General features: G+C 52.8%; 1 protein-coding gene across 2 annotated transcripts in view; it reads left to right on the top strand.

Annotated features, from left to right (window-relative positions):
• LOC147026298 (torsin-2A-like) overlaps positions 1-10,388 on the top strand; it is a 51,340-nt gene that overhangs the window by 1,167 nt on the left and 39,785 nt on the right. The window lies entirely within an intron of this gene.

The following is a 10,388-nucleotide window of genomic DNA, read 5'->3' as shown; positions in this document are numbered from 1 at the left end:
AAAATTTGTAATTTTGACCGATGACCATGACCTCCAAAACTTCGGACCCTACCAATCTTCACAAATATGCATTTTTCACTGTAGGAATGGGTAGGATTATAAGTGACAAATAGAATAAGGTTCACTATAAGCTTAGTTTGAAGTAAATCAGATCATTTTTGACAAAGTTATAAGCGAAAAACGATTTTGATCTTTTCGTGACCTTGACCTTGACCTTTGATCCAATTGGACCCAGAAGTTAATGGGGTCGTCCAAGGTTCATTGCCCACCTGTGGATTCAATTTGATAGTGTTTGCTAAAGCCCGTTTTGTCGTAAAGTTGCTAACAGACAGACAGACAAACAAACCGGACGATTACAATATCCCGCTCCCTCCCTCCGGGGGGGGGGGGGGGAATAGAAAATAATAAACGTTCAGTTTATAAAGTTTGTTTTGAACTTTTGGAAAAGCTAGTCTGATATTCATTTAATTATTTGGGGTTTTTGAGATATTGACATACAATTTGATTTTAAAAATTATATCGAACCAAAATATATTGTTGCGGATTCGCGCCCGCCGGCGTGCGGACGGCCACGTAACTCGAATCGCGGCACGTCGCCCACCGGACGGACAATCCAGTCGTGACCCTCTCGGACTAACGCCGGGAACCAGTCACGGGTGGACCTTTCGGTCTCACCGCGATCGTGCCAATCGGCCCCCGCGTGGGATAGGGTTGCTCGCCAAATTCGACCTACCTAAGTACCCACACGGAGGGTAGACCGGGCGATCGCACCTCGCCGCAGGTCGACTTCGGACACGGGCCACTTAAGTGACCCGTTCCGTACTATCGGGATAACCGAGCGGTGTTATTCGTCGGCCTCGACGGTTCGATTAATTATCGGGCGTCTTAGCCCACGACCAACCCTTTACGTGAAGCAAGATGGGGATTCAATGAAAGAAATGACGAAGCGAAGCGGGAAAACAGTTCAACAATAAGCACATTTATTTCGCGATGAACGGAAAGCACACATATACAATTCCACCAAAAGCACATGTAAAAGAAGAAGACAATGCAATATTACACAAAAAGCAAATGCAACAATGCAGATCTATCCGACGACCGGGCACACGGCAACACTTATACAATTTTACTTCACAGACGGCGCCGACAACACATATTCCCAAAGCAAAAGAAAAGAGAACCACCCTCCAGGATGAGGCGGGCCTGGGGCCGAGACCGGGTCGGGCCTACCCATCTGATGATGAGACGCGGAGCGGCGGTGGCGCCTCAACTCCGCGGGCCTCGCGGACAGTGTCTGGTGGGGGGTGGGAAAGGGGCCCCCTTTGTCGCACTATCTCAGCGCGGGGGGAAACAGGAGGGGGTTGCTGATGCTCGGGGGAAGGAGGATTTAACCCTGTCTCGGGTCCCGCGGCGAGCGTCTCCTCCTCCACCTCGGTCGCGTTGCTGGCCTCTCCCTGTGCCGCTCCCGGCACCGACGCGAGCACCCCCTCGTCCGCCTTCGCCGCCGTCACCTCTCCACAGCTCCGTCCTCTTCACTCCGACTAGTACCACTTCTTTCCAGCTCCACCGACGACTCTCTTGAACTTCGCACACTCCACTCAACTTCCAACTGAACTCTTACTCAACTTCCAACTGAACTCTTACTCAACTTCCAACTGAACTCTTACTCAACTTCCAACTGAACTCTTACTCAACTTCCAACTGAACTCCTCCTCCGACTGACGAACGCAGTCGTTTTTATAAGCCCCGTGGCTTCGCTCTTTCACCCTTGACCCTCTGCCTCCGACCTTTCACCTCTCTTGCTGGCTCCCCATTGGCCCAAGGAAAAGTGGGCGTGAATGCTTTTTGATCCATGAATTTGCATATAGCGACCGCCCTCCAACGCCCTGGAGGCGGGGCCAAATCGCCCCTCGCTCACCGATTGGACGGAACAAAAGTGGGCGTGAGTCGTTTTTGATCCGTTTTTCTGCGGAAAGTCCGTGATGTTTTTGAACACGCTTCTTGGTGCGCGCCCCGCACGAGTCCAGCATCGGTGCCCACGAGTGGCGCGAGATGACGGTGATGCGATGGTGGCGAGTTGTGACTGTAAAGGTCGTGGCGGTTGTGGTGAAGCGGCGTTGTGGTTGGTGGTTGTTGTTGTGAAGCGGCGTTGTGGTTGGTGGTTGTTGTGATGGCTGTTGAGACGTGGTTGGTGGTGGTAATAATGGCGGCTGGTCCAAAATAAAGATAGTAAAAGAAAAACGGCTATCCTGAAGAGTCGCAGCCGACATGAATGACATTTATTCCCTCTAGACAACGGGTTTGGGCCTAACTACACATATACTTACCGAGATATCTCACCTAAGGGACCTGAATGGTGGTTTGTGAATTTGGTCAACCACAACAATATATATATATATATATATATATATATATATATATATATATATATATATATATATATATATATATATATATATATATATATATATATATATATATATATATATATTGTTGCGGATTCGCGCCCGCCGGCGTGCGGACGGCCACGTAACTCGAATCGCGGCACGTCGCCCACCAGACGGACAATCCAGTCGTGACCCTCTCGGACTAACGCCGGGAACCAGTCACGGGTGGACCTTTCGGTCTCACCGCGATCGTGCCAATCGGCCCCCGCGTGGGATAGGGTTGCTCGCCAAATTCGACCTACCTAAGTACCCACACGGAGGGTAGACCGGGCGATCGCACCTCGCCGCAGGTCGACTTCGGACACGGGCCACTTAAGCGACCCGTTCCGTACTATCGGGATAACCGAGCGGTGTTATTCGTCGGCCTCGACGGTTCGATTAATTATCGGGCGTCTTTGCCCACTACCAACCCTTTACGTGAAGCAAGATGGGGATTCAATGAAAGAAATGACGAAGCGAAGCGGGAAAACAGTTCAACAATAAGCACATTTATTTCGCGATGAACGGAAAGCACACATATACAATTCCACCAAAAGCACATGTAAAAGAAGAAGACAAAAGCAAATGCAACTATGCAGATCTATCCGACTACCGGGCACTCGGCAACACTTATACAATTTTACTTCACAGACGGCGCCGACAACACATATTCCCAAAGCAAAAGAAAAGAGAACCACCCTCCAGGATGAGGGGGGTAGGCGGGCCTGGGCCGAGACCGTGTCGGGCCTACCCGTCTGATGATGAGACGCGGAGCGGCGGTGGTGCCTCAACTCCGCGGGCCTCGCGGACAGTGTCTGGTAGGGGGTGGGAAGGGGGCCCCCTTTTGTCGCACTATCTCAGCGCGGGGGGAAACAGGAGGGGGTTGTTGATGCTCGGGGAAAGGAGGATTTCACAAAATCTCGGGTCCCGCGACGAGCGTCTCCACCACGACCTCGGTCGCGCCGCCGGCCTCTCCCTCCGCAGTTCCCCGAATCCGACGCGAGCACCCCCTCAACCGCCTTCGCCGCCGCCGCCTCTCCACAGCTTCGTCCGATCGCCCTCTCCGTCTCCTCTCTTGACTCGTCCCAACTCTTCACTGGCTCCGCGAACTCCCAACTGCGAACTGCCAACTGCGAACTCCAACTGCGAACTGCCAACTGCGAACTGCCCTCTTCTGACGAACGCAGTCGTTTTTATAAGCCCCGTGGCTTCGCTCTTTTACCCTTGACCCTCTGCCTCCGACCCTTCACCTCTCTTGCTGGCTCCCCATTGGCCCGAGGAAAAGTGGGCGTGAATGCTTTTTGATCCATGAATTTGCATATAGCGACCGCCCTCCAACGCCCTGGAGGCGGGGCCAAATCGCCCCTCGCTCACCGATTGGACGGAACAAAAGTGGGCGTGAGTCGTTTTTGATCCGTTTTTCTGCGGAAAGTCCGTGATGTTTTTGAACACGCTGCTCGGTGCGCGCCCCGCACGAGTCCAGCATCGGTGCCCACGAGTGGCGCGAGATGACGGTGATGCGATGGTGGCGAGTTGTGACGGTAAAGGTCGTGGCGGTTGTGGTGAAGTGGCGTTGTGGTTGGTGGTTGTTGTTGTGATGGCCGCGTTGTGGTTGGTGGTTGTTGTGTGATGGCTGTTGAGACGTGGTTGGTGGTGGTAATAATGGCGGCTGGTCCAAAATAAAGATAGTAAAAGAAAAACGGCTATCCTGAAGAGTCGCAGCCCGCATGAATGACATTTATTCCCTCTAGACAACGGGTTTGGGCCTAACAACACATATACTTACCGAGATATCTCACCTAAGGGACCTGAATGGTGGTTTGCGAATTTGGTCAACCACAACAATATGTATATATATATAAAATTGTTACGGTTGTGGAAATTCACAGAACATCATTCAGGCTTCCCAGAGATCAGTTATGTCGATAAGTGTGTGTTCAGATTAGATTTCCCCACCGATGTCTAAAGGGCTGTGATCTTTGAGTCAGCTATTATTCTTTTGCTATCTTTATGTTGGAACAACCGCATCTCAACAACCATGCCATCCCCACCACAACGCCAACCACACCACTACTTCAACAACCACACCACTACTTCAACAACTACAACGGCCTCCCCAACGAATAACACCACGCCAACCAACGCGATAGATTCTCGACAAATAAAGAGGACAAAAGCAACGGTACAAAAACCCGTTGCTCCGACGGTTAAAACAACAAGGTGCTCCGAAGAGAAAAATCCCGATAACGCCTGGGATTTCCCCTCCCCCTCCCATCCCCCCCCTTGCGTGCCAGGAGGGAGGAGGGGCAGATCGAGCCAATGTTCAAAGGTGAAGTAAGGGAGGGCGCTCATTTTGGGTGGAAAAAGCCCACTGCGACCCCTCCCCTTGGGGACAACAACAACTGAGCCCAGCCGAGCTCTGCTGAAATTCTCCCCCACGTGCCGGGAAGGGAGGGGCGAGGCTCCGTGGCTATAAAGCGGGCGCGTGAAAACGCCAGGTGTGTGGAGTTGAGAGGGTCGCCAGGAGTTGAGCCTGGAATCGGAGGAAGCAGTGAGGAGTGAGAGGGTCTTTCTCCTTGCTCTCTCTCTCTCTCTCCTTGATCGACGGAGGTGCCAGTGGAATCGAGAGTGAAGTCAGGAGCTGGTGGAGTCCCGCGGAGTGTGGGCAGAGCCACCGAGGGTCGCCGAACCAGGGCCCAGCGAGTCACCACGTGGGTGACAGGTAACCAGCACGGTCTCATGGAGCTCTTGCGGTCTCCACAGTTCCACGAACATAAAGGCCTACGGGTCCTGTCTGCCTTCCCTTTCCTGGGGTTTCTTTGCATGAAAGCTGTGGCGCCTTGTCCGTGAAGTAGTGAACTGTTAAGTGACTCTGTACAGAAATAATAGAACGGTTGTAGTTCTTTGTCTTGCTCGTGTTTTGTCTCTTACCTGCATTGCTTTATTGACTGCATGATTGCATACGTGTTACAAATAAATGTCATTGTGTGAATGTTCACCTGTTCGTGGCGTCCTTTCCCTCAATTGTGCTGCCGTCATTGCGTTCGGGATATTAGCTGGCTTTTAAATAGCCAATAAAGTAATCGGATCTGGCGGGGCTTGGCGATATACACCGCTCGGCTAATCGCAAACGGAGCGAGCTGCTGAAGCGGCTCGTTTCCAAGCAGGTCCCGTTGAGGTGTAAACCCCTGGCATTTCTGTCTGCGCGCATACTTAGGTAAATCGACAATTCGGTGATCGGACCCTGTCGCGCGTGGACAGAATAGTTGGCTGATTTACGGTGTGATTAAAAACACACCCGTAGCTGGATTTCGGCGTTGATTCGAAAGCTGCGACGAGGTTTGCCACGTCCAGTGGATGCGCGGATGCGATTAGCTAAAAGCGGTCATCTGCCCGCAGGCATGGTGGAAACCACAACAATATATTATATATATATATATATATATATATATATATATATATATATATATATATATATATATATTTATTTATTTATTTTTACGGCTGTGGAAATTCGCAGAGCACCATATAGGTCCTTAGATCAGTGATGCCGATAAGTTTGTGTTCAGATAGATTTCCCCACCGTTGTCTAATGGGATTTATTCGTGCAACAGGGCTGTGAATCTTCAGGTAGCCGTTTTTCTCTTGCTATCGTTATTTTGGAACAACTACAACACCAACCACCAACCACAACACCAACCGCCTTTCAACCACCCCAAGCACACCTGCATCTCAACAAACCACACCATCCTCACCACTTCACCCACAACCGCCATCACCTAACCACCTTCACTACAACGCCAAAACACCAACCACCTTCTCCACAACCACCAACATCGCTCTCATCAGCCACCTTCCCCACACCGCCAACACCACCTAACCACCTTCTCCACAACCGCACTACAACCCTCTCCACATCAAAGAACGTCTCTGCCATGGATGCTCGTCGGCAAAGGAAACAAAGGCGAAGAAAGAAGTTCCGATAACACCCGGGATTTCCCCTCCCCCTTTCCTTCTTTTCCCACGCGCCGGGATGGGGGAGGGGCAGATCGAGTCAGGGGTCAAAGGTAATGTAAAGTGGGGGCCTGATTTTGGGCGGGAAATGGCCTGGCGCCCCACCCCCTTGGGGCCACGGCAACGAATTCTTCTTCCCCCGCGGGCCGCGAAGAGAGGGGTGGGAGCATTGCAGATAAAAGCGCGCACTGAACGCAACGTGGAGAGAAGCGAATGGAAGTCGTCAAGTGGAGAGGGTCGAGTGAAGGGAGTCGGTCTGTCTCGGAGAGGTGTGTGGAGGAGCAGAAAAGTGTGTCGTGGTGGAGTTGTGAGCAGTCGTGTGAAGGCTCGTGGAGCCTGGAGCCTGGAGTCTGGAGGTCCCCGCAGTCGGTGGGGAGCTGGAGAGGGACCATCGAGAGTCGCCCAAGCAAGTTACCACGAGGGTGAAGGTAGCCAGCCAGTCACTCGGAGCCTCTTCGGTCAACCAAGCTCCGTGTCATAAAGACCCGAAGGGGTCCAGTCTACCCCATCGTCTTTGAGGGGGTTTTTCCTTGCTTTTCTTTGAATGAAAGTTGTGGCGCCGAGTCCGTCAAGTAAAACTGTATAAGTGACTGTACATAATAAATAGACGGTCGTGGCGCTTTGTCTTGCTTGCATCTTGTCCCTTCCCGCAAATTCATTGTATAAATTGCATGCGTGCTTTTCGATACCTGTATACGTGTGGGAAATAATAAACATGCTTGTTTAAATGTAACCTGTTCGTCGCGTCATTTTCCCTTAATTGAGCTGCCATCTTGCTCTCGGAATTTAGTGGGCTTTTAAATAGCCGATAATAGAATCGCGACTGAATTGTCCGTCCTGTGGGCGTACGGCCGCGATTCGGCTAAAAGCGGCTGTCCGCACGCCGGCGGGCGCGAATTCGTAACACTGGTGTCGAGGAGCAGGAAACGAACTCTCCCGTCTCCAACAAAAATTAACGGGAATCGGATCAAGGGTATGCGAAGCAACCCTCCGTTCCCCCAAAATACGAGCTTTAAATTATTTCCGAGACGCAAATGGCATTTCAAGGCGAACATGGGCAGGAGGGATTAGGAATCGATGTAGAAATGTTAGAATTCATGGCCCAGGACGAGATCCCCGTGCAGGACAATCCCATACAGGATGAATTTCCCCCACAACCAAACCCAGAACTCGAAATTGGCGCAGTGGTGGAGGCCGCGGGGTATGACACCCCCCCCCTTCCTCCTCCGTCAAAATCCCTCCCCAGTCCCCGGGGGTCCGCACCAGATAATGAGCGAATCGATTGCCACGGGGTTAGCTGACGTGAGAGGGATGTTGGATGCATTGATGGGGGCAATGAACGAAATGAATAAAAAAATGGATGCGAACATGCAGGCATTCAGAAGCGATATGCGAACACTGCGGGGTGAAACGCAGTGCGTGGGGCGAGGCCTGCAGGCGGGCATAAGGGCGATGGCGTGCGACGAAACTCGGACAACGGAGCACAAAATGGCGGCGCCACGTGCTGGAGCGAATGAGTTGGGAGGGAGTGCAACGGCTGTCCGGCCCGTGATGGAAGCGGGGGAGGACAAAATAATTCGGAAGACGCGTTGGGCGAGACTCATGCAGGTGACAGAGAAAGTGATGGTGACACAGAGGGAAAAATTAAATGGGGTGGTTGAGAGGTGTATAAGACACGTAAAGATGAAGGAGATAGAATTAACAGAGACATGAAGGGAGATGCAGGAAGTAAAAGAAATAACAGAGACGCGAGAGATGGAAACGGTAGAGGAGAGACTACACGATAAAGACGGGGTGAAAGACGAGCACACACACATGGAGGTAGTGGAATACAATGAATGGGAGCTCGGGGAATGTGTTGTGACCCGGTGCAAGCAGCCGGATAGCCTCCTTCAGGAATGGAGGGAGACGCTATGCTCCCTTGAAGCGGATCTCGACCAGGTGGGTCCAGTCGAGCTTTGCGAGTTAGAGTGGGCGAGTGCTGTTGACGGGTGCACACGAAGCTTGGGGGGTATGAAGGCCCCGGGAACCCTTGTGGTGACGCGATTCCCCATTGTGAATGTCCTGGTGTGTGTGTTCACGAGTGTGGAAAAATGCGTGCTGCAACGCGCGCATAGCGTGGGTGAAAGGCGTTGTGTGAAAGGGACCGCGTGTGTGAGTAATATGGTGTGCGTGGTTGTGAGTGAGCCGAAATGCGTGCCTTCCAGCACGCCGTGTGTGGATGAAACACCATGTGTGAGTGGAACCACGTGTGCGAGTGAAATGGCGAGCGTGAGTGAAAAGGTGTGTGTAAAGGAAACACCGAGTGTGGAAGGAACAGCGTGTGCGAGGGAAACAGTGTGTGTGGGTTCGAAATGTGAGTGAAACGGCACGAGTGAGTGAACGGCCGTGTGTTAGAGGAACTGCATGTGTGAGGTCGCTGTACGTGAGGGAGATGGTGGTTGGCATGCGCGAACATGCAACCGCATCATCCCGGTGGGAATGTCATGTCGAGGTGTGTGAGTGTTGTGGCATGGGGGAGTTTGTGTGCGAGAGTGCGACCACGACGGTGCCTAACGCTGGACAAGGGCCGAGTAGCGGCCTAAGCTATTTTGGGAACCGTGCCGGGTTTTCACGGTAGCGCGTGGGGTCCGTGCTGTGCTACGCACGAGGCTGCTACGTGCGCGCCTGCGGGAGTGAAGCCCGGTCCGGAAACGCACACGGTGGATTAGCCGATCCTGCGGACGGACAGAAGGTAGGCTGGATATGGATTTGGACCAGACGGGTTCTCCAGGCGAGCGCGTTTGTAAAGCTCCGACGAGCAGAGCACGTGTGTTCGCGTGGGGAACCCCTCGAAATGCGAGGCTTGTTTTTAATGCGTAGGGTGACGTCATGGCTGCACGTATGGTTGGAATCCGGCAGAAGGAAAATTCCTGCCAGATGGTGCCGTCCGAGGAGGGACGAGGTGCGCGAACAGCTGCCATGACGTCACGGAAAGAAAGCGCAGGTTGCGAGTTGCCGCGCTGGTGCACGCATTAAAAAAAGAAAAAGCAAGCCTCGCTTCGGGTGAACAGGATTCCCTGGGCAGGGGTGGAAGACCCCCTTGCCTGGGCACAGGATGGAACTCGTTTGGGGGAAGGGTTAGTGATAGCTAGACCGGCTCCATGGGGCAGGGATAAGTCCTCATGGGGCCTGTGGAATGGATTAGTTTGAGGGATTGTAGTTTAGATTAAGGATGGGAAATAGAGTTTTGGATTTGGAGACACGGACAGACTGTGAGTGTAGAGGGGACGTAGCTTAGCTATGTAGATTAAAAGGAACGTGCTATATTGTAAGGGATGACGAGGGAGCACGAGTTTGTTGAGGGTTTTAGTGAAGAAGAATGGCAGTGTTCAGCGATGTGAGTGGGGAAATTGAATGAAAACAAACATGTTGAATGAGTGGGGCCAGCGAGCCTGAGTGTATGGAGTGAATGTGGTATGCATGGTGCGATGAGTGATTGGGGGGAGGAGTGATTCCCACCCAAGGGACCCCGGGGTCAGTGTAATGTGAGTTAGGGGGCTAGTCAAATTGACAAAATGGAGGTCGTTTTGCTGTTGGTGGGAACGTAGGCTCGAATCCCATTTGGAGGGGTGCAGGAGCCCTGTTGACGGGCTGGGAGCGTGGCTGCGAACGGTGAGTATCGCTTAGTGGGTACCCCGGGCACGGGGCTAGTCGGCCGCGTTAGGCCAAGGGCCCATGGGGGGGGGTAGTGTTGTGGGCACGGGTGAGCCCGCATGATGCGGGTTCCGGGGCGCCATTGGCCGCGTGGGCAGTGCATTGGGCACGGGCACCCAGGGAAGGGTCCCCGGGTGCCAGCCTGCCAAGTGAGCATTTCAGGGGAGTAGCCAGGGAGGGCACTCCCCAGTGTTTAGGGAGCTGGTAGGCTCGGAGGCAGTTGCAAGGCCCGGGGGTGCCATAGTTGGAGAA

This window comes from Eptatretus burgeri, chromosome 5 (assembly GCF_056783735.1).
Source record: "Eptatretus burgeri isolate ZD-2024b chromosome 5, Ebu_testis_v1, whole genome shotgun sequence".
Taxonomy (NCBI): Eukaryota; Metazoa; Chordata; class Myxini; order Myxiniformes; family Myxinidae; genus Eptatretus; species Eptatretus burgeri.
Note: the sequence above shows the minus strand (reverse complement) of the source record. Positions and strands in the feature narration are given on the sequence as shown.